This window comes from Podarcis erhardii (genome assembly GCF_964252035.2).
Source record: "Podarcis erhardii genome assembly, chromosome: 2".
Taxonomy (NCBI): domain Eukaryota; kingdom Metazoa; phylum Chordata; class Lepidosauria; order Squamata; family Lacertidae; genus Podarcis; species Podarcis erhardii.
Genome location: NC_138498.1, coordinates 111,743,816 through 111,749,815, shown reverse-complemented (window position 1 = coordinate 111,749,815; position 6,000 = coordinate 111,743,816).

Sequence of the window (6,000 nt, the reverse complement as noted above, 5' to 3'; positions counted from 1 at the left end):
AACGCAGCATAAGGGGTCTCTGTAGTATAGTGTATTTTAAAATGGGGTTTTAGAGTTTTTAGGGGGTTTTGAATGTTTTATGTAGTTTTTATGTGTTTTATGTAGTTTTTATGTAGTTTTATGTAGTTTTGTGGTAGTTTTATGTAGTTTTTATGTAGTTTTTCAATTTCATTGTTCTGCAAGGGACAATGACAATAAAGATACCGTATCGTATCGTATCGTATCGTATCGTATCGTATCGTATCGTATCGTATCGGAACCCAGGGTAGCAAGCAAAAAGGTTTTATAACAGTTAATACATTCTGAAAACAATCTCAGTCTTTCATCCAGTGATCCAGTGATCCAAGAGTATTAAAAGAACTGGCAGATGTGATCTCAGAACCACTGGCAGTCATCTTTGAGAATTCCTGGAGAACAGGCGAAGTCCCGGCAGACTGGAGGAGGGCAAATGTTGTCCCTATTTTCAAAAAGGGGAAAAGAGAGGACCCAAATAATTACCGTCCAGTCAGTCTGACATCAATACCAGGGAAGATTCTGGAGCAGATCATTAAGCAAACAGTCTGTGAGCACCTAGAAAGGAATACTGTGATCACCAATAGTCAGCATGGATTTCTGAAAAATAAGTCATGTCAGACTAACCTGATCTCGTTTTTTGACAGAATTACAAGCCTGGTAGATGAAGGGAACGCAGTGGATGTAGCCTACCTTGATTTCAGCAAGGCATTTGACAAGGTGCACCATGATATTCTTGTAAAGAAGCTGGTAAAATGTGGACTTGACTATGCTACCACTCAGTGGATTTGTAACTGGCTGTCTGACCGAACCCAAAGGGTGCTCATCAATGGTTCCTCTTCATCCTGGGGAAGAGTGATTAGTGGGGTGCCACAGGGTTCTGTCTTGGGCCCGGTCTTATTCAACATCTTTATCAACGACTTGGATGATGGACTCAAGGGCATCCTGATCAAATTTGCAGATGACACCAAACTGGGAGGGGTGGCTAACACCCCAGAGGACAGGATCACACTTCAAAACGACCTTGACAGATTAGAGAACTGGGCCAAAACAAACAAGATGAATTTTAATAGGGAGAAATGTAAAGTATTGCACTTGGGCAAAAAAAATGAGAGGCACAAATACAAGATGGGTGACACCTGGCTTGAGAGCAGTACATGTGAAAAGGATCTAGGAGTCTTGGTTGACCACAAACTTGACATGAGCCAACAGTGTGACGTGGCAGCTAAAAAAGCCAATGCAATTCTGGGCTGCATCAAGAGGAGTATTGCATCTAGATCAAGGGAAGTAATAGTGCCACTGTATTCTGCTCTGGTCAGACCTCACCTGGAATACTGTGTCCAGTTCTGGGCACCACAGTTCAAGAAGGACACTGACAAACTGGAACGTGTCCAGAGGAGGGCAACCAAAATGGTCAAAGGCCTGGAAACGATGCCTTATGAGGAACGGCTAAGGGAGCTGGGCATGTATAGCCTGGAGAAGAGGAGGTTAAGGGGTGATATGATAGCCATGTTCAAATATATAAAAGGATGTCACATAGAGGAGGGAGAAAGGTTGTTTTCTGCTGCTCCAGAGAAGCGGACACGGAGCAATGGTTCCAAACTACAAGAAAAAAGATTCCACCTAAACATTAGGAAGAACTTCCTGACAGTAAGAGCTGTTTGACAGTGGAATTTGCTGCCAAGGAGTGTGGTGGAGTCTCCTTCTTTGGAGGTCTTTAAGCAGAGGCTTGACAACCATATGTCAGGAGTGCTCTGATGGTGTTTCCTGCGTGGCAGGGGGTTGGACTCGATGGCCCTTGTGGTCTCTTCCAACTCTATGATTCTATGATTCTATGATTCTATGATTCTATGATCTAGGGCTTGCCAGGATCAGGAGGCCTCAGCTGCCAAATGTCTGGGCATTCTTCAGCCACCATCAAGGTCTCACTCGCTTGATCACAGGGTCCATGGTGGTTGATGTTGGGGGAAGGCGTGCTGTTAGATCCCAAGTCATTTAGGGCTTCATAGGCCAGTGCTAACACCTTTAATCGGGCCCAGTAGCTCACTGGCAGCCAGTGCTGTGCATACAGGGCCAGTGTCACATCGTCTATGAAAGAATGTCTGTGTACTTGTACCTCTGTTAGGTCAGATTCACACCAATACTTGCATCACCCACACTCTAGCTGATGTCCAGCCTCTTTAATAAGCTAGAGCTCCTCAGTAGAGCAAGAAGCCTCCTGGACTCCCCCTGGCCAGAGAGGTGCTTACGTATGATTGTACATATTGATGGTGCTTTCCATCTGAACATTACACAGTGAAACCAGGGAGAGATTTTTCTGTGACAACAGGGTAATATTCACACAAACACCTGTCCAGGAGAACAGGTGGAACGCCCTCCCATCAGATGCCAAAGCATTCAACAACTATCTAAGGTTTAGAAGACATCAGAAGACAGCCCTGTTTAGGGAAGTTTTGAATGACTGATGTTTTAATGTATTCTTAATCTTTTGTTGGAAGCTGCCCAGAGTGGCTGGGGAAACCCAGCCAAATGGGCAGGGTTTAAATAAATTATTGTTGTTATTTATTATTATTATTATTATTATTATTATTATTATTATTATTATTACTTCTAATACCCTCTGTAGTGAAAAGTAGATCTAGTGGAGATGACCTGCATTATGCACAGGGTGGATGATGCATCGAGACAGTGCTGTGGTTGTCATGACTGCCATGAAGTCCAGAGCTGGCCTAGCCAAGGCAGCATCAACATGGATACTGAAGCCCCCAGAACTAATGTCCTTGGCTTTTCCAACACCATGCCAGGGACCGCCCCTGGCAGCTCAGGGAGGTAGTTGAGCTGTGGCGTGGATGGTCTACCAATGCGATCCCAGTCCTGTGTTTGCCTCCCAGCACCAAGTACAAACCATCACATCCAACTCCCAGCTGGTTTACAGCTGGTCCAAGATGGGGTGACCCCCACCTTCCACAGAAAGATCACATCCACAGCTTGGGAGTTCTTTTAGACTGGGTTTATCGGGGGAGTCAAGGCCCAAGTCAGCTGAAAGACCCCTTCAACCCATTATGGCCTGTCTGCTCTCAAAGATCTACACAGAGACCATTCTCGTTTTCCTGTCACCAAAGTCAGTGAGATTGGTGGGAAGAAGAGGAATGTTTTTTTCTGCACAGCTCTGGAACGCCTCACCTGTTGATGTCGGCAAGTCCACCACATTCAAACCATTTCAGCAAACCATTTCATTCAAACCATTTTTTAACAGACTAAACCAAAAGACAGAATGACAAATGACTGCCCTTATTCCTTGGGGCAGCCCCTCTTTTTAACCTTTGTCCCTCGCTTTCTTTCTTTTTAACTGTCCCTGTTTTACATTTGTGATTTTTTAATGAGATCATTTAAAAGCATTATTAGCTTAGAGGACGTCTCACCAAGAAGTATGGCTAATTTGTTAGTTCTTGCCTAACCTCTTGGTGACTCTTCCTCTAAGCTAACAATGGTTTTAAAAGATGTCATCAAAACCCCCAAAATGGTTCCCCTTGATCAAATACACAGCCCAACAAGACATCTAGTGACAACATACTGGTTAACCTGATCCAAACACACCCACACACCCACACCCACAAAAACACAAAAACAAATTCACTACAGCCAATCAAAGACAACCAACTACACCCCTAGACCATCCCCAACTTCTCTCACAACCAAGGAAATACCACAAGGGAATAGTAAGAGAACCCACACAAGTGATGTTGACACAAAACCCCACACATACTTTAAGTAGAAGAATAGAAGCACTGCCATCCCACACACTATTCCCCCTCCCCCTCTTTCCCCCTCTTTTCTTCCTAACCTAACACTGTATGCAGTGTCTCACAACAAATGTCTCACAACAAATGAAACTGATCTGTAGAAAGTGCAACTTGAAAAAAGAGACAATGCACATATTTTTGTAAATGAAGAAATCTTTCATAAAAATATATTAAAAGGCTTTTAAAAAAAGATGTCATCAAAAATGCATCACAGATCATGCATTTAAAGGGGAATTAGACAAATTTGTAGACAATATGGCTGCAGTGCTTAAAACATGCTTCAATATTTGTTTACATTTCATCAAGCCACTTTGGTGGCTATTACTCCTGTGGGAGAGAATTTCACAATTTAACCAGAAACCATGGGATTTCTTTGGCATTTCATTGGATGGCCCCAGTTTCTAGTATTACAAGGAGGGTGGAAAATCTTTCGACTTTCTTCACCCTTTGCCTAATCTTATGCTTTCCCCCCGAAATGTAAAACTCCCCAATATTGTAACATTTCCACATAGGGCAGTTGCTGCATTCACTTTAACATTTTGGAAAAAGGACTACAGATTACGTGTGATCTGGGACAAAGGAGCTGAGCAGCAAGAAGATTGTTATGTGTCTGCACACACAGGAGGAAGGAGAAGTTGTTTTATTTTATGTTAGTTAATCTTAATTAAAGATTTAGCAGGGATTGACAATCTGATAAGTAACCTCCCTTGTTGAAACTGGAAATGTTAACTTAATATACATGCAGGAATCAATTGACGGATAGTTGTCTGAAAAGGAATTAAGTTAAAAAGCAAATACAGTGGTGCCTCGCAAGACGAAATTAATTCGTTCCGCAAGTTTTTTCTTCTTGCGAGTTTTTCGTCTTGCGAAGCACGGTTTCCCATAGGAATGCATTGAAAATCAATTAATGCGTTCCTATGGAGACCGCTTGCCAGGCTGGCGGTGCGGAGAAGGGCTTTTCTCCCCACCGCAAGCCTTCAGGACAGGTACGGGAACAGAGGGGAAGGTGCGCAGCGCTTCTCCTCTGTTCCCGGGGCTTGCGGTGGGAGGAGGGTTTTTCCTCCCCACCGCCAACATTCAGAACAGCATTCTGAATGTTGGCGGTGGGAAGGAAAACCCTCCTCCCACCGCGTGTCTTCAGGACAGCCATCCGAAGGCTGGCGGCGGGAGGAGGTCTCTCCGCCCCACCGCCAGCCTTCGGAGGAGGTCCGAGGACAGTGGGGAAGACGCGCTGCGCTTCCCCGCTGTCCCGGAGATTTCCCTATGGGCTTTCGTCTTGCGAAGGAAGCCCATAGGGAAATTCGTTTTGCGAAGCGCCTCCAAAACGGAAAAACCCTTTCGTCTAGCGGGTTTTTCGTCTTGCGAGGCGTTCGTCTTGCGCAGCACCACTGTATATTGTAATGTAATTGTCAGGGAACTGCCATCGGAGCTTAGGGTGGTGGAGAGGCTCTTGGATGCTGGGAGACCCTCGGATGCTGAGGAGGGAACCAGCAGGGGGAGAGGGAGAGCTTCTGCTGAAGAAGGAGGGGAGGAGGAGACAGCGTCGGAGGTGAAGCTCAGAGACGCTTCAAGCGAGACCAGCGGTGAGAGCTTAGGACCTCCCCTTGGAACGCCCACTCTGCGCAGAAAGCTGTCGCGCAGGGAATCAAGGAGGAGACTTTCTGTCAAGGAACTTTTATGTTGGAAGAAATTCAGGAAACGCCCACTGACGGATTCTGCCAGTGATTAAGGCAGCCACGCACTTATGGCTGTCCGGTTAGGGAGAGTTTAAAACCAGCCACAAAACTGGGAGTGTTTTAGCGCTTACGCACAAGCAACCCCTTATCCCATTACAGTAATGTAATAACATCTACTGATGGATGGCCACACTGACTCAGCCCCGGACATACTGACCAGATGCTTGGAAGCTGTGGCTGGATGGTTTCGTGGGAGCTGATTGAAACTAAATCCTTCGAAGACAGAGGTCCTCTGGCTGGGTCGGAATGGCATGGGGATGAGGGACCAACTCCCTTCTCTTGCGGGGGCCCAATTGAAGGGCCATAAGAATATTGTTCTATATATAATCCCCAAAACTCTTTGAGGCATTTTCTCCTCTCTTATATGTTATCCCAAAAACCCCTTCCTTTAAGGCCTGGAGGTTTTTACAACCAGCCAGAAGAGCAAGTTTTTTCTCCTCTTTCAGATG